This window comes from Phyllobates terribilis, unplaced genomic scaffold, assembly GCF_046119375.1.
Source record: "Phyllobates terribilis strain yellow unplaced genomic scaffold, ASM4611937v1 Scaffold_10__3_contigs__length_209671492, whole genome shotgun sequence".
NCBI lineage: Eukaryota > Metazoa > Chordata > Amphibia > Anura > Dendrobatidae > Phyllobates > Phyllobates terribilis.
The window spans coordinates 27,549,488-27,568,072 of record NW_027362770.1 but is presented as its reverse complement, the minus strand read 5'-3'; positions in this window follow the sequence as shown (position 1 = coordinate 27,568,072).

The window sequence follows — 18,585 nt, the reverse complement described above, 5'->3', positions numbered from 1 at the left end:
TGTCACATTCTCAGTGTTTGGCCCCTGACCTCCTGGGCCCCTGCATTATTAGTATTTGTCCCGTTTCCTGTCACCTTCTCAGTGTTTGGCCCCTGACCTCCTGGGCCCCTGCATTATTAGTATTTGTCCCATTTCCTGTCACATTCTCAGTGTTTGGCCCCTGACATCTTGGGCCCCTGCATTATTAGTATTTGTCCACTTTCCTGTCGCATTCTCAGTGTTTGGCCCCTGACCTCCTGGGCCCCTGCATTATTAGCATTTGTCCAGTTTCCTGTCACATTCTCAGTGTTTGGCCCCTGACCTCCTGGGCCCCTGCATTATTAGTATTTGTCCCAGTCACATTCTTAGTGTTTGGCCCCTGACCTCCTGGGCCCCTGCATTATTAGTATTTGTCCCGTTTCCTGTCACATTCTCAGTATTTGGCCCCTGACCTCCTGGGCCCCTGCGTTATTAGCATTTGTCCAGTTTCCTGTCACATTCTCAGTGTTTGGCCCCTGCTTTATTAGTATTTGTCCCGTTTCCTGTCGCATTCTCAGTGTTTGGCCCCTGACCTCCTGGGCCCCTGCATTAGTAGCATTTGTCCAGTTTCCTGTCACATTCTCAGTGTTTGGCCCCTGACCTCCTCGGCCCCTGCATTATTAGTATTTGTCCCGTTTCCTGTCACATTCTCAGTGTTTGGCCTCTGACCTCCTGGGCCCCTGCATTATTAGTATTTGTCCCGTTTCCTGTCACATTCTCAGTATTTGGCCCCTGACCTCCTAGGCCCCTGCATTATTAGTATTTGTCCCGTTTCCTGTCACATTCTCAGTGTTTGGCCCATGACCTCCTGGGCCCCTGCATTATTAGTATTTGTCCAGTTTCCTGTCACATTCTCAGTGTTTGGCCCCTGACCTCCTGGGCCCCTGCATTATTAGCATTTGTCCAGTTTCCTGTCACCTTCTCAGTGTTTGGCCCCTGACCTCCTGGGCCCCTGCATTATTAGTATTTGTCCTGTTTCCTGTTACATTCTCAGTGTTTGGCCCCTGACCTCCTGGGCCCCTGCATTATTAGTATTTGTCACATTCTTAGTGTTTGGCCCCTGACCTTCTGGGCCCCTGCATTATTAGTATTTGTCACGTTTCCTGTCACATTCTCAGTGTTTGGCCCCTGACCTCCTGGGCCCCTGCATTATTAGCATTTGTCCAGTTTCCTGTCACATTCTCAGTGTTTGGCCCCTGACATCCTGGGCCCCTGCATTATTAGCATTTGTCCAGTTTCCTGTCACATTCTCAGTGTTTGGCCCCTGACATCCTGGGCCCCTGCATTATTAGTATTTGTCCCGTCTCCTGTCACATTCTCAGTGTTTGGCCCCTGACCTCCTGGGCCCCTGCATTATTAGTATTTGTCCCTTTCCTGTCACATTCTCAATGTTTGGCCCCTGACCTCCTGGGCCCCTGCATTATTAGTATTTGTCCCGTTTACTGTCACATTCTCAGTGTTTGGCCCCTGACCTTCTGGGCCCCTGCATTATTAGTATTTGTCCAGTTTCCTGTCACACTCTCAGTGTTTGGCCCCTGACCTCCTGGGCCCCTGCATTATTAGTATTTGTCCCGTTTCCTGTCACATTCTCAGTGTTTGGCCCCTGACCTCCTGGGCCCCTGCATTATTAGTATTTGTCCCTTTCCTGTCACATTCTCAGTGTTTGGCCCCTGACCTCCTGGGCCCCTGCATTATTAGTATTTGTCCCGTTTACTGTCACATTCTCAGTGTTTGGCCCCTGACCTTCTGGGCCCCTGCATTATTAGTATTTGTCCAGTTTCCTGTCACACTCTCAGTGTTTGGCCCCTGACCTCCTGGGCCCCTGCATTATTAGTATTTGTCCCGTTTCCTGTCACATTCTCAGTGTTTGGCCCCTGACCTTCTGGGCCCCTGCATTATTAGTATTTGTCCAGTTTCCTGTCACACTCTCAGTGTTTGGCCCCTGACCTCCTGGGCCCCTGCATTATTAGTATTTGTCCCGTTTCCTGTCACATTCTCAGTGTTTGGCCCCTGACCTCCTCGGCCCCTGCATTATTAGTATTTGTCCCGTTTCCTGTCACATTCTCAGTGTTTGGCCTCTGACCTCCTGGGCCCCTGCATTATTAGTATTTGTCCCGTTTCCTGTCACATTCTCAGTATTTGGCCCCTGACCTCCTGGGCCCCTGCATTATTAGTATTTGTCCCGTTTCCTGTCACATTCTCAGTGTTTGGCCCCTGACCTCCTGGGCCCCTGCATTATTAGTATTTGTCCCGTTTCCTGTCACATTCTCAGTGTTTGGCTCCTGACCTCCTGGGCCCCTGCATTATTAGTTTTTGTCCAGTTTCCTGTCACCTTCTGTGTTTGGCCCCTGACCTCCTGGGCCCCTGCATTATTAGTATTTGTCCCGTTTCCTGTCACATTCTCAGTGTTTGGCCCCTGACCTCCTGGGCCCCTGCATTATTAGTATTTGTCCCGTTTCCTGTCACATTCTCAGTGTTTGGCCCCTGACCTCCTGGGCCCCTGCATTATTAGTATTTGTCCCGTTTCCTGTCACATTCTCAGTGTTTGGCCCCTGATCTCCTGGGCCCCTGCATTATTAGTATTTGTCCAGTTTCCTTTCACACTCTCAGTGTTTGGCCCCTGACCTCCTGGGCCCCTGCATTATTAGTATTTTTCCAGTTTCCTGTCACATTCTCAGTGTTTGGCCCCTGACCTGCTGGGCCCCTGCATTATTAGTATTTGTCCCGTTTCCTGTCACATTCTCAGTGTTTGGCCCCTGACCTCCTGGGCCCCTGCATTATTAGTTTATGTCCAGTTTCCTGTCACCTTCTCAGTGTTTGGCCCATGACCTCCTGGGCCCCTGTATTATTAATATTTGTCCCGTTTCCTGTCACCTTCTCAGTGTTTGGCCCCTGACCTCCTCGGCCCCTGCATTATTAGTATTTGTCCAGTTTCCTGTCGCTTTCTCAGTGTTTGGCCCCTGACTTCCTGGGCCCCTGCATTATTAGCATTTGTCCAGTTTCCTGTCACCTTCTCAGTGTTTGGCCCCTGACCTCCTGGGCCCCTGCATTATTAGTATTTGTCCCGTTTCCTGTCACATTCTCAGTATTTGGCCCCTGACCTCCTGGGCCCCTGCATTATTAGTATTTGTCCTGTTTCCTGTTACATTCTCAGTATTTGGCCCCTGACCTCCTGGGCCCCTGCATTATTAGTATTTGTCACAATCTTAGTGTTTGGCCCCTGACCTTCTGGGCCCCTGCATTATTAGTATTTGTCACGTTTCCTGTCACATTCTCAGTGTTTGGCCCCTGACCTCCTGGGCCCCTGCATTATTAGTATTTGTCCCAGTCACATTCTCAGTGTTTGGCCCCTGACCTCCTGGGCCCCTGCATTATTAGCATTTGTCCAGTTTCCTGTCACATTCTCAGTGTTTGGCCCCTGACCTCCTGGGCCCCTGCATTATTAGTATTTGTCACGTTTCCTGTCACATTCTCAGTGTTTGGCCCCTGACCTCCTGAGCCCCTGCATTATTAGTATTTGTCCCAGTCACATTCTCAGTGTTTGGCCCCTGACCTCCTGGGCCCCTGCATTATTAGTATTTGTCACGTTTCCTGTCACATTCTCAGTGTTTGGCCCCTGACCTCCTGAGCCCCTGCATTATTAGTATTTGTCCCAGTCACATTCTCAGTGTTTGGCCCCTGACCTCCTGGGCCCCTGCATTATTAGTATTTGTCACATTCTCAGTGTTTGGCCCCTGACCTCCTGGGCCCCTGCATTATTAGCATTTGTCCAGTTTCCTGTCACATTCTCAGTGTTTGGCCCCTGACATCCTGGGCCCCTGCATTATTAGTATTTGTCCCGTTTCCTGTCACATTCTCAGTGTTTGGCCCCTGACCTCCTGGGCCCCTGCATTATTAGTATTTGTCCCTTTCCTGTCACATTCTCAATGTTTGGCCCCTGACCTCCTGGGCCCCTGCATTATTAGTATTTGTCCCGTTTACTGTCACATTCTCAGTGTTTGGCCCCTGACCTTCTGGGCCCCTGCATTATTAGTATTTGTCCAGTTTCCTGTCACACTCTCAGTGTTTGGCCCCTGACCTCCTGGGCCCCTGCATTATTAGTATTTGTCCCGTTTCCTGTCACATTCTCAGTGTTTGGCCCCTGACCTCCTGAGCCCCTGCATTATTAGTATTTGTCCCTTTCTTGTCACATTCTCAGTGTTTGGCCCCTGACCTCCTGGGCCCCTGCATTATTAGTATTTGTCCCGTTTCCTGTCACATTCTCAGTATTTGGCCCCTGACCTCCTGGGCCCCTGCATTATTAGTATTTGTCCCGTTTCCTGTCACATTCTCAGTGTTTGGCCCCTGACCTCCTGGGCCCCTGCATTATTAGTATTTGTCCCGTTTCCTGTCACATTCTCAGTGTTTGGCTCCTGACCTCCTGGGCCCCTGCATTATTAGTTTTTGTCCAGTTTCCTGTCACCTTCTGTGTTTGGCCCCTGACCTCCTGGGCCCCTGCATTATTAGTATTTGTCCCGTTTCCTGTCACATTCTCAGTGTTTGGCCCCTGACCTCCTGGGCCCCTGCATTATTAGTATTTGTCCCGTTTCCTGTCACATTCTCAGTGTTTGGCCCCTGACCTCCTGGGCCCCTGCACTATTAGTATTTGTCCCGTTTCCTGTCACATTCTCAGTGTTTGGCCCCTGATCTCCTGGGCCCCTGCATTATTAGTATTTGTCCAGTTTCCTTTCACACTCTCAGTGTTTGGCCCCTGACCTCCTGGGCCCCTGCATTATTAATATTTTTCCAGTTTCCTGTCACATTCTCAGTGTTTGGCCCCTGACCTCCTGGGCCCCTGCATTATTAGTATTTGTCCCGTTTCCTGTCACATTCTCAGTGTTTGGCCCCTGACCTCCTGGGCCCCTGCATTATTAGTATATGTCCAGTTTCCTGTCACCTTCTCAGTGTTTGGCCCCTGACCTCCTGGGCCCCTGCATTATTAGTATTTGTCCCGTTTCCTGTCACCTTCTCAGTGTTTGGCCCCTGACCTCCTCGGCCCGTGCATTATTAGTATTTGTCCCATTTCCTGTCACATTCTCAGTGTTTGGCCCCTGACCTCCTGGGCCCCTGCATTATTAGTATTTGTCCAGTTTCCTGTCGCTTTCTCAGTGTTTGGCCCCTGACTTCTTCGGCCCCTGCATTATTAGCATTTGTCCAGTTTCCTGTCACCTTCTCAGTGTTTGGCCCCTGACCTCCTGGGCCCCTGCATTATTAGTATTTGTCCCGTTTCCTGTCACATTCTCAGTATTTGGCCCCTGACCTCCTGGGCCCCTGCATTATTAGTATTTGTCCTGTTTCCTGTTACATTCTCAGTGTTTGGCCCCTGACCTCCTGGGCCCCTGCATTATTATTATTTGTCACATTCTTAGTGTTTGGCCCCTGACCTTCTGGGCCCCTGCATTATTAGTATTTGTCACGTTTCCTGTCACATTCTCAGTGTTTGGCCCCTGACCTCCTGGGCCCCTGCATTATTAGTATTTGTCCCAGTCACATTCTCAGTGTTTGGCCCCTGACCTCCTGGGCCCCTGCATTATTAGCATTTGTCCAGTTTCCTGTCACATTCTCAGTGTTTGGCCCCTGACATCCTGGGCTCCTGCATTATTAGTATTTGTCCCGTTTCCTGTCACATTCTCAGTGTTTGGCCCCTGACCTCCTGGGCCCCTGCATTATTAGTATTTGTCCCTTTCCTGTCACATTCTCAGTGTTTGGCCCCTGACCTCCTGGGCCCCTGCATTATTAGTATTTGTCCCGTTTCCTGTCACATTCTCAGTGTTTGGCCCCTGACCTTCTGGGCCCCTGCACTATTAGTATTTGTCCCGTTTCCTGTCACATTCTCAGTGTTTGGCCCCTGATCTCCTGGGCCCCTGCATTATTAGTATTTGTCCAGTTTCCTGTCACACTCTCAGTGTTTGGCCCCTGACCTCCTGGGCCCCTGCATTATTAATATTTTTCCAGTTTCCTGTCACATTCTCAGTGTTTGGCCCCTGACCTCCTGGGCCCCTGCATTATTAGTATTTGTCCCTTTTCCTGTCACATTCTCAGTGTTTGGCCCCTGACCTCCTGGGCCCCTGCATTATTAGTATTTGTCCCGTTTCCTGTCACATTCTCAGTGTTTGGCCCCTGACCTTCTGGGCCCCTGCATTATTAGGTATTTGTCCAGTTTCCTGTCACACTCTCAGTGTTTGGCCCCTGACCTCCTGGGCCCCTGCATTATTAGTATTTGTCCCGTTTCCTGTCACATTCTCAGTGTTTGGCCCCTGACCTCCTGGGCCCCTGCATTATTAGTATTTGTCCCGTTTCCTGTCACATTCTCAGTGTTTGGCCCCTGACCTCCTCGGCCCCTGCATTATTAGTATTTGTCCCGTTTCTGTCACATTCTCAGTGTTTGGCCTCTGACCTCCTGGGCCCCTGCATTATTAGTATTTGTCCAGTTTCCTTTCACACTCTCAGTGTTTGGCCCCTGACCTCCTGGGCCCCTGCATTATTAGTATTTGTCCAGTTTCCTGTCACATTCTCAGTGTTTGGCCCCTGACCTCCTGGGCCCTTGCATTATTAGTATTTGTCCCGTTTCCTGTCACATTCTCAGTGTTTGGCCCCTGACCTCCTAGGCCCCTGCATTATTAGTATTTGTCCAGTTTCCTTTCACACTCTCAGTGTTTGGCCCCTGACCTCCTGGGCCCCTGCATTATTAGTATTTGTCCAGTTTCCTGTCACATTCTCAGTGTTTGGCCCCTGACCTCCTGGGCCCCTGCATTATTAGTATTTGTCCCGTTTCCTGTCACCTTCTCAGTGTTTGGCCCCTGACCTCCTGGGCCCCTGCATTATTAGTATTTGTCCCATTTCCTGTCACATTCTCAGTGTTTGGCCCCTGACATCTTGGGCCCCTGCATTATTAGTATTTGTCCACTTTCCTGTCGCATTCTCAGTGTTTGGCCCCTGACCTCCTGGGCCCCTGCATTATTAGCATTTGTCCAGTTTCCTGTCACATTCTCAGTGTTTGGCCCCTGACCTCCTGGGCCCCTGCATTATTAGTATTTGTCCCAGTCACATTCTTAGTGTTTGGCCCCTGACCTCCTGGGCCCCTGCATTATTAGTATTTGTCCCGTTTCCTGTCACATTCTCAGTATTTGGCCCCTGACCTCCTGGGCCCCTGCGTTATTAGCATTTGTCCAGTTTCCTGTCACATTCTCAGTGTTTGGCCCCTGCTTTATTAGTATTTGTCCCGTTTCCTGTCGCATTCTCAGTGTTTGGCCCCTGACCTCCTGGGCCCCTGCATTAGTAGCATTTGTCCAGTTTCCTGTCACATTCTCAGTGTTTGGCCCCTGACCTCCTCGGCCCCTGCATTATTAGTATTTGTCCCGTTTCCTGTCACATTCTCAGTGTTTGGCCTCTGACCTCCTGGGCCCCTGCATTATTAGTATTTGTCCCGTTTCCTGTCACATTCTCAGTATTTGGCCCCTGACCTCCTAGGCCCCTGCATTATTAGTATTTGTCCCGTTTCCTGTCACATTCTCAGTGTTTGGCCCATGACCTCCTGGGCCCCTGCATTATTAGTATTTGTCCAGTTTCCTGTCACATTCTCAGTGTTTGGCCCCTGACCTCCTGGGCCCCTGCATTATTAGCATTTGTCCAGTTTCCTGTCACCTTCTCAGTGTTTGGCCCCTGACCTCCTGGGCCCCTGCATTATTAGTATTTGTCCTGTTTCCTGTTACATTCTCAGTGTTTGGCCCCTGACCTCCTGGGCCCCTGCATTATTAGTATTTGTCACATTCTTAGTGTTTGGCCCCTGACCTTCTGGGCCCCTGCATTATTAGTATTTGTCACGTTTCCTGTCACATTCTCAGTGTTTGGCCCCTGACCTCCTGGGCCCCTGCATTATTAGCATTTGTCCAGTTTCCTGTCACATTCTCAGTGTTTGGCCCCTGACATCCTGGGCCCCTGCATTATTAGCATTTGTCCAGTTTCCTGTCACATTCTCAGTGTTTGGCCCCTGACATCCTGGGCCCCTGCATTATTAGTATTTGTCCCGTCTCCTGTCACATTCTCAGTGTTTGGCCCCTGACCTCCTGGGCCCCTGCATTATTAGTATTTGTCCCTTTCCTGTCACATTCTCAATGTTTGGCCCCTGACCTCCTGGGCCCCTGCATTATTAGTATTTGTCCCGTTTACTGTCACATTCTCAGTGTTTGGCCCCTGACCTTCTGGGCCCCTGCATTATTAGTATTTGTCCAGTTTCCTGTCACACTCTCAGTGTTTGGCCCCTGACCTCCTGGGCCCCTGCATTATTAGTATTTGTCCCGTTTCCTGTCACATTCTCAGTGTTTGGCCCCTGACCTCCTGGGCCCCTGCATTATTAGTATTTGTCCCTTTCCTGTCACATTCTCAGTGTTTGGCCCCTGACCTCCTGGGCCCCTGCATTATTAGTATTTGTCCCGTTTACTGTCACATTCTCAGTGTTTGGCCCCTGACCTTCTGGGCCCCTGCATTATTAGTATTTGTCCAGTTTCCTGTCACACTCTCAGTGTTTGGCCCCTGACCTCCTGGGCCCCTGCATTATTAGTATTTGTCCCGTTTCCTGTCACATTCTCAGTGTTTGGCCCCTGACCTTCTGGGCCCCTGCATTATTAGTATTTGTCCAGTTTCCTGTCACACTCTCAGTGTTTGGCCCCTGACCTCCTGGGCCCCTGCATTATTAGTATTTGTCCCGTTTCCTGTCACATTCTCAGTGTTTGGCCCCTGACCTCCTCGGCCCCTGCATTATTAGTATTTGTCCCGTTTCCTGTCACATTCTCAGTGTTTGGCCTCTGACCTCCTGGGCCCCTGCATTATTAGTATTTGTCCCGTTTCCTGTCACATTCTCAGTATTTGGCCCCTGACCTCCTGGGCCCCTGCATTATTAGTATTTGTCCCGTTTCCTGTCACATTCTCAGTGTTTGGCCCCTGACCTCCTGGGCCCCTGCATTATTAGTATTTGTCCCGTTTCCTGTCACATTCTCAGTGTTTGGCTCCTGACCTCCTGGGCCCCTGCATTATTAGTTTTTGTCCAGTTTCCTGTCACCTTCTGTGTTTGGCCCCTGACCTCCTGGGCCCCTGCATTATTAGTATTTGTCCCGTTTCCTGTCACATTCTCAGTGTTTGGCCCCTGACCTCCTGGGCCCCTGCATTATTAGTATTTGTCCCGTTTCCTGTCACATTCTCAGTGTTTGGCCCCTGACCTCCTGGGCCCCTGCATTATTAGTATTTGTCCCGTTTCCTGTCACATTCTCAGTGTTTGGCCCCTGATCTCCTGGGCCCCTGCATTATTAGTATTTGTCCAGTTTCCTTTCACACTCTCAGTGTTTGGCCCCTGACCTCCTGGGCCCCTGCATTATTAGTATTTTTCCAGTTTCCTGTCACATTCTCAGTGTTTGGCCCCTGACCTGCTGGGCCCCTGCATTATTAGTATTTGTCCCGTTTCCTGTCACATTCTCAGTGTTTGGCCCCTGACCTCCTGGGCCCCTGCATTATTAGTTTATGTCCAGTTTCCTGTCACCTTCTCAGTGTTTGGCCCATGACCTCCTGGGCCCCTGTATTATTAATATTTGTCCCGTTTCCTGTCACCTTCTCAGTGTTTGGCCCCTGACCTCCTCGGCCCCTGCATTATTAGTATTTGTCCAGTTTCCTGTCGCTTTCTCAGTGTTTGGCCCCTGACTTCCTGGGCCCCTGCATTATTAGCATTTGTCCAGTTTCCTGTCACCTTCTCAGTGTTTGGCCCCTGACCTCCTGGGCCCCTGCATTATTAGTATTTGTCCCGTTTCCTGTCACATTCTCAGTATTTGGCCCCTGACCTCCTGGGCCCCTGCATTATTAGTATTTGTCCTGTTTCCTGTTACATTCTCAGTATTTGGCCCCTGACCTCCTGGGCCCCTGCATTATTAGTATTTGTCACAATCTTAGTGTTTGGCCCCTGACCTTCTGGGCCCCTGCATTATTAGTATTTGTCACGTTTCCTGTCACATTCTCAGTGTTTGGCCCCTGACCTCCTGGGCCCCTGCATTATTAGTATTTGTCCCAGTCACATTCTCAGTGTTTGGCCCCTGACCTCCTGGGCCCCTGCATTATTAGCATTTGTCCAGTTTCCTGTCACATTCTCAGTGTTTGGCCCCTGACATCCTGGGCCCCTGCATTATTAGTATTTGTCCCGTTTCCTGTCACATTCTCAGTGTTTGGCCCCTGACCTCCTGGGCCCCTGCATTATTAGTATTTGTCCCTTTCCTGTCACATTCTCAGTGTTTGGCCCCTGACCTCCTGGGCCCCTGCATTATTAGTATTTGTCCCGTTTCCTGTCACATTCTCAGTGTTTGGCCCCTGACCTTCTGGGCCCCTGCATTATTAGTATTTGTCCAGTTTCCTGTCACACTCTCAGTGTTTGGCCCCTGACCTCCTGGGCCCCTGCATTATTAGTATTTGTCCCGTTTCCTGTCACATTTTCAGTGTTTGGCCCCTGACCTCCTGGGCCCCTGCATTATTAGTATTTGTCCAGTTTCCTGTCACACTCTCAGTGTTTGGCCCCTGACCTCCTGGGCCCCTGCATTATTAGTATTTGTCCCGTTTCCTGTCACGTTCTCAGTGTTTGGCCCCTGACCTCCTGGGCCCCTGCATTATTAGTATTTGTCCCTTTTCCTGTCACATTCTCAGTGTTTGGCCCCTGACCTCCTGGGCCCCTGCATTATTAGTATTTGTCCCGTTTCCTGTCACATTCTCAGTGTTTGGCCCCTGACCTTCTGGGCCCCTGCATTATTAGTATTTGTCCAGTTTCCTGTCACACTCTCAGTGTTTGGCCCCTGACCTCCTAGGCCCCTGCATTATTAGTATTTGTCCCGTTTCCTGTCACATTCTCAGTGTTTGGCCCCTGACCTCCTGGGCCCCTGCATTATTAGTATTTGTCCCGTTTCCTGTCACATTCACAGTGTTTGGCCCCTGATCTCCTGGGCCCCTGCATTATTAGTATTTGTCCCGTTTCCTTTCACACTCTCAGTGTTTGGCCCCTGACCTCCTGGGCCCCTGCATTATTAGTATTTGCCCAGTTTCCTGTCACATTCTCAGTGTTTGGCCCCTGACCTCCTGGGCCCCTGCATTATTAGTATTTGTCCCGTTTCCTGTCACCTTCTCAGTGTTTGGCCCCTGACCTCCTCGGCCCCTGCATTATTAGTATTTGTCCCATTTCCTGTCACATTCTCAGTGTTTGGCCCCTGACATCTTGGGCCCCTGCATTATTAGTATTTGTCCAGTTTCCTGTCGCATTCTCAGTGTTTGGCCCCTGACCTCCTGGGCCCCTGCATTATTAGCATTTGTCCAGTTTCCTGTCACATTCTCAGTGTTTGGCCCCTGACCTTCTGGGCCCCTGCATTATTAGTATTTGTCCCAGTCACATTCTTAGTGTTTGGCCCCTGACCTCCTGGGCCCCTGCATTATTAGTATTTGTCCCGTTTCCTGTCACATTCTCAGTATTTGGCCCCTGACCTCCTGGGCCCCTGCGTTATTAGCATTTGTCCAGTTTCCTGTCACATTCTCAGTGTTTGGCCCCTGCTTTATTAGTATTTGTCCCGTTTCCTGTCACCTTCTCAGTGTTTGGCCCCTGACCTCCTGGGCCCCTGCATTATTAGTATTTGTCCCTTTTCCTGTCACATTCTCAGTGTTTGGCCCCTGACCTCCTGGGCCCCTGCATTATTAGTATTTGTCCCGTTTCCTGTCACATTCTCAGTGTTTGGCCCCTGACCTCCTGGGCCCCTGCATTATTAGCATTTGTCCCGTTTCCTGTCACATTCTCAGTGTTTGGCCCCTGACCTCCTGGGCCCCTGCATTATTAGTATTTGTCCAGTTTCCTGTCACATTCTCAGTGTTTGGCCCCTGACCTCCTGGGCCCCTGCATTATTAGTATTTGTCCAGTTTCCTGTCACACTCTCAGTGTTTGGCCCCTGACCTCCTGGACCCCCGCATTATTAGTATTTGTCCCGTTTCCTGTCACATTCTCAGTGTTTGGCCCCTGACCTCCTGGGCCCGTGCATTATTAGTATATGTCCCGTTTCCTGTCACCTTCTCAGTGTTTGGCCCCTGACCTCCTGGGCCCCTGCATTATTAGTATTTGTCCAGTTTCCTGTCACATTCTCAGTGTTTGGCCCCTGACCTCCTGGGCCCCTGCATTATTAGCATTTGTCCAGTTTCCTGTCACATTCTCAGTGTTTGGCCCCTGACCTCCTGGGCCCCTGCATTATTAGTATTTGTCCCAGTCACATTCTTAGTGTTTGGCCCCTGACCTCCTGGGCCCCTGCATTATTAGTATTTGTCCCGTTTCCTGCCACATTCTCAGTATTTGGCCCCTGACCTCCTGGGCCCCTGCATTATTAGTATTTGTCCAGTTTCCTGTCACATTCTCAGTGTTTGGCCCCTGACCTCCTGGGCCCCTGCATTATTAGTATTTGTCCCGTTTCCTGTCACATTCTCAGTGTTTGGCCCATGACCTCCTGGGCCCCTGCATTATTAGTATTTGTCCCGTTTCCTGTCACATTCTCAGTGTTTGGCCCCTGACCTCCTGGGCCACTGCATTATTAGTATTTGTCCCAGTCACATTCTCAGTGTTTGGCCCCTGACCTCCTGGGCCCCTGCGTTATTAGCATTTGTCCAGTTTCCTGTCACATTCTCAGTGTTTGGCCCCTGACCTCCTGGGCCCCTGCATTATTAGTATTTGTCCCGTTTCCTGTCACATTCTCAGTGTTTGGCCCCTGACCTCCTGGGCCCCTGCATTATTAGTATTTGTCCCGTTTCCTGTCACATTCTCAGTGTTTGGCCCCTGACCTCCTGGGCCCCTGTATTATTATTATTTGTCCCGCTTCCTGTCACATTCTCAGTGTTTGGCCCCTGACCTCCTTGGCCCCTGCATTATTAGTATTTGTCCCGTTTCCTGTCACATTCTCAGTGTTTGGCCCCTGATCTCCTGGGCCCCTGCATTATTAGTATTTGTCCAGTTTCCTGTCACACTCTCAGTGTTTGGCCCCTGACCTCCTGGGCCCCTGCATTATTAGTATTTGTCCCGTTTCCTGTCACATTCTCAGTGTTTGGCCCCTGACCTCCTGGGCCCCTGCATTATTAGTATTTGTCCCGTTTCCTGTCACATTCTCAGTGTTTGGCCCCTGACCTCCTGGGCCCCTGCATTATTAGTATATGTCCAGTTTCCTGTCACCTTCTCAGTGTTTGCCCCTTGACCTCCTGGGCCCCTGCATTATTAGTATTTGTCCCGTTTCCTTTCACCTTCTCAGTGTTTGGCCCCTGACCTCCTGGGCCCCTGCATTATTAGTATTTGTCCCATTTCCTGTCACATTCTCAGTGTTTGGCCCCTGACCTCCTGGGCCCCTGCATTATTAGTATTTGTCCCGTTTCCTGTCACATTCTCAGTGTTTGGCCCCTGCTTTATTAGTATTTGTCCCGTTTCCTGTCACCTTCTCAGTGTTTGGCCCCTGACCTCCTGGGCCCCTGCATTATTAATATTTGTCCCGCTTCCTGTCACGTTCTCAGTGTTTGGCCCCTGACCTCCTGGGCCCCTGCATTATTAGTATATGTCCCGTTTCCTGTCACACTCTCAGTGTTTGGCCCCTGACCTTCTGGGCCCCTGCATTATTAGTATTTGTCCCGTTTCCTGACACATTCTCAGTGTTTGGCCCCTGACCTCCTGGGCCCCTGCATTATTAGTATTTGTCCAGTTTCCTGTCACATTCTCAGTGTTTGGCCCCTGCTTTATTAGTATTTGTCCCGTTTCCTGTCACCTTCTCAGTGTTTGGCCCCTGACCTCCAGGGCCCCTGCATTATTAGTATTTGTCCTGTTCCCTGTTACATTCTCAGTGTTTGGCCCCTGACCTCCTGGGCCCCTGCATTATTAGTATTTGTCACATTCTTAGTGTTTGGCCCCTGACCTTCTGGGCCCCTGCATTATTAGTATTTGTCCAGTTTCCTGTCACCTTCTCAGTGTTTGGCCACTGACCTCCTGGGCCCCTGCATTATTAGCATTTGTCCAGTTTCCTGTCACCTTCTCAGTGTTTGGCCCCTGCTTTATTAGTATTTGTCCCGTTTCCTGTCACCTTCTCAGTGTTTGGCCCCTGACCTCCAGGGCCCCTGCATTATTAGTATTTGTCCTGTTTCCTGTTACATTCTCAGTGTTTGGCCCCTGACCTCCTGGGCCCCTGCATTATTAGTATTTGTCACATTCTTAGTGTTTAGCCCCTGACCTTCTGGGCCCCTGCATTATTAGTATTTGTCACGTTTCCTGTCACATTCTCAGTGTTTGGCCCCTGACCTCCTGGGCCCCTGCATTATTAGCATTTGTCCAGTTTCCTGTCACATTCTCAGTGTTTGGCCCCTGACCTCCTGGGCCCCTGCATTATTAGTATTTGTCCCGTTTCCTGTCACATTCTCAGTGTTTGGCCCCTGACCTCCTGGGCCCCTGCATTATTAGTATTTGTCCCGTTTTCTGTCACATTCTCAGTGTTTGGCCCCTGACCTCCTGGGCCCCTGCATTATTAGTATTTGTCCCAGTCACATTCTCAGTGTTTGGCCCCTGACCTCCTGGGCCCCTGCATTATTAGCATTTGTCCAGTTTCCTGTCACCTTTTCAGTGTTTGGCCCCTGACCTCCAGGGCCCCTGCATTATTAGTATTTGTCCTGTTTCCTGTTACATTCTCAGTGTTTGGCCCCTGACCTCCTGGGCCCCTGCATTATTAGTATTTGTCACATTCTTAGTGTTTGGCCCCTGACCTTCTGGGCCCCTGCATTATTAATATTTGTCACGTTTCCTGTCACATTCTCAGTGTTTGGCCCCTGACCTCCTGGGCCCCTGCATTATTAGCATTTGTCCAGTTTCCTGTCACATTCTCAGTGTTTGACCCCTGACCTCCTGGGCCCCTGCATTATTAGTATTTGTCCCGTTTCCTGTCACATTCTCAGTGTTTGGTCCCTGACCTCCTGGGCCCCTGCATTATTAGTATTTGTCCCGTTTCCTGTCACATTCTCAGTGTTTGGCCCCTGACCTCCTGGGCCCCTGCATTATTAGTATTTGTCCCGTTTCCTGTCACATTCTCAGTGTTTGGCCCCTGACCTTCTGGGCCCCTGCATTATTAGTATTTGTCCAGTTTCCTGTCACACTCTCAGTGTTTGGCCCCTGACCTCCTGGGCCCCTGCATTATTAGTATTTGTCCCGTTTCCTGTCACGTTCTCAGTGTTTGGCCCCTGACCTCCTGGGCCCCTGCATTATTAGTATTTGTCCCTTTTCCTGTCACATTCTCAGTGTTTGGCCCCTGACCTCCTGGGCCCCTGCATTATTAGTATTTGTCCCGTTTCCTGTCACATTCTCAGTGTTTGGCCCCTGACCTTCTGGGCCCCTGCATTATTAGGTATTTGTCCAGTTTCCTGTCACACTCTCAGTGTTTGGCCCCTGACCTCCTGGGCCCCTGCATTATTAGTATTTGTCCCGTTTCCTGTCACATTCTCAGTGTTTGGCCCCTGACCTCCTGGGCCCCTGCATTATTAGTATTTGTCCCGTTTCCTGTCACATTCTCAGTGTTTGGCCCCTGACCTCCTCGGCCCCTGCATTATTAGTATTTGTCCCGTTTCTGTCACATTCTCAGTGTTTGGCCTCTGACCTCCTGGGCCCCTGCATTATTAGTATTTGTCCAGTTTCCTTTCACACTCTCAGTGTTTGGCCCCTGACCTCCTGGGCCCCTGCATTATTAGTATTTGTCCAGTTTCCTGTCACATTCTCAGTGTTTGGCCCCTGACCTCCTGGGCCCTTGCATTATTAGTATTTGTCCCGTTTCCTGTCACATTCTCAGTGTTTGGCCCCTGACCTCCTAGGCCCCTGCATTATTAGTATTTGTCCAGTTTCCTTTCACACTCTCAGTGTTTGGCCCCTGACCTCCTGGGCCCCTGCATTATTAGTATTTGTCCAGTTTCCTGTCACATTCTCAGTGTTTGGCCCCTGACCTCCTGGGCCCCTGCATTATTAGTATTTGTCCCGTTTCCTGTCACCTTCTCAGTGTTTGGCCCCTGACCTCCTGGGCCCCTGCATTATTAGTATTTGTCCCATTTCCTGTCACATTCTCAGTGTTTGGCCCCTGACATCTTGGGCCCCTGCATTATTAGTATTTGTCCACTTTCCTGTCGCATTCTCAGTGTTTGGCCCCTGACCTCCTGGGCCCCTGCATTATTAGCATTTGTCCAGTTTCCTGTCACATTCTCAGTGTTTGGCCCCTGACCTCCTGGGCCCCTGCATTATTAGTATTTGTCCCAGTCACATTCTTAGTGTTTGGCCCCTGACCTCCTGGGCCCCTGCATTATTAGTATTTGTCCCGTTTCCTGTCACATTCTCAGTATTTGGCCCCTGACCTCCTGGGCCCCTGCGTTATTAGCATTTGTCCAGTTTCCTGTCACATTCTCAGTGTTTGGCCCCTGCTTTATTAGTATTTGTCCCGTTTCCTGTCGCATTCTCAGTGTTTGGCCCCTGACCTCCTGGGCCCCTGCATTAGTAGCATTTGTCCAGTTTCCTGTCACATTCTCAGTGTTTGGCCCCTGACCTCCTCGGCCCCTGCATTATTAGTATTTGTCCCGTTTCCTGTCACATTCTCAGTGTTTGGCCTCTGACCTCCTGGGCCCCTGCATTATTAGTATTTGTCCCGTTTCCTGTCACATTCTCAGTATTTGGCCCCTGACCTCCTAGGCCCCTGCATTATTAGTATTTGTCCCGTTTCCTGTCACATTCTCAGTGTTTGGCCCATGACCTCCTGGGCCCCTGCATTATTAGTATTTGTCCAGTTTCCTGTCACATTCTCAGTGTTTGGCCCCTGACCTCCTGGGCCCCTGCATTATTAGCATTTGTCCAGTTTCCTGTCACCTTCTCAGTGTTTGGCCCCTGACCTCCTGGGCCCCTGCATTATTAGTATTTGTCCTGTTTCCTGTTACATTCTCAGTGTTTGGCCCCTGACCTCCTGGGCCCCTGCATTATTAGTATTTGTCACATTCTTAGTGTTTGGCCCCTGACCTTCTGGGCCCCTGCATTATTAGTATTTGTCACGTTTCCTGTCACATTCTCAGTGTTTGGCCCCTGACCTCCTGGGCCCCTGCATTATTAGTATATGTCCAGTTTCCTGTCACCTTCTCAGTGTTTGCCCCTTGACCTCCTGGGCCCCTGCATTATTAGTATTTGTCCCGTTTCCTTTCACCTTCTCAGTGTTTGGCCCCTGACCTCCTGGGCCCCTGCATTATTAGTATTTGTCCCATTTCCTGTCACATTCTCAGTGTTTGGCCCCTGACCTCCTGGGCCCCTGCATTATTAGTATTTGTCCCGTTTCCTGTCACATTCTCAGTGTTTGGCCCCTGCTTTATTAGTATTTGTCCCGTTTCCTGTCACCTTCTCAGTGTTTGGCCCCTGACCTCCTGGGCCCCTGCATTATTAATATTTGTCCCGTTTCCTGTCACGTTCTCAGTGTTTGGCCCCTGACCTCCTGGGCCCCTGCATTATTAGTATATGTCCCGTTTCCTGTCACACTCTCAGTGTTTGGCCCCTGACCTTCTGGGCCCCTGCATTATTAGTATTTGTCCCGTTTCCTGACACATTCTCAGTGTTTGGCCCCTGACCTCCTGGGCCCCTGCATTATTAGTATTTGTCCAGTTTCCTGTCACATTCTCAGTGTTTGGCCCCTGCTTTATTAGTATTTGTCCCGTTTCCTGTCACCTTCTCAGTGTTTGGCCCCTGACCTCCAGGGCCCCTGCATTATTAGTATTTGTCCTGTTCCCTGTTACATTCTCAGTGTTTGGCCCCTGACCTCCTGGGCCCCTGCATTATTAGTATTTGTCACATTCTTAGTGTTTGGCCCCTGACCTTCTGGGCCCCTGCATTATTAGTATTTGTCCAGTTTCCTGTCACCTTCTCAGTGTTTGGCCACTGACCTCCTGGGCCCCTGCATTATTAGCATTTGTCCAGTTTCCTGTCACCTTCTCAGTGTTTGGCCCCTGCTTTATTAGTATTTGTCCCGTTTCCTGTCACCTTCTCAGTGTTTGGCCCCTGACCTCCAGGGCCCCTGCATTATTAGTATTTGTCCTGTTTCCTGTTACATTCTCAGTGTTTGGCCCCTGACCTCCTGGGCCCCTGCATTATTAGTATTTGTCACATTCTTAGTGTTTAGCCCCTGACCTTCTGGGCCCCTGCATTATTAGTATTTGTCACGTTTCCTGTCACATTCTCAGTGTTTGGCCCCTGACCTCCTGGGCCCCTGCATTATTAGCATTTGTCCAGTTTCCTGTCACATTCTCAGTGTTTGGCCCCTGACCTCCTGGGCCCCTGCATTATTAGTATTTGTCCCGTTTCCTGTCACATTCTCAGTGTTTGGCCCCTGACCTCCTGGGCCCCTGCATTATTAGTATTTGTCCCGTTTTCTGTCACATTCTCAGTGTTTGGCCCCTGACCTCCTGGGCCCCTGCATTATTAGTATTTGTCCCAGTCACATT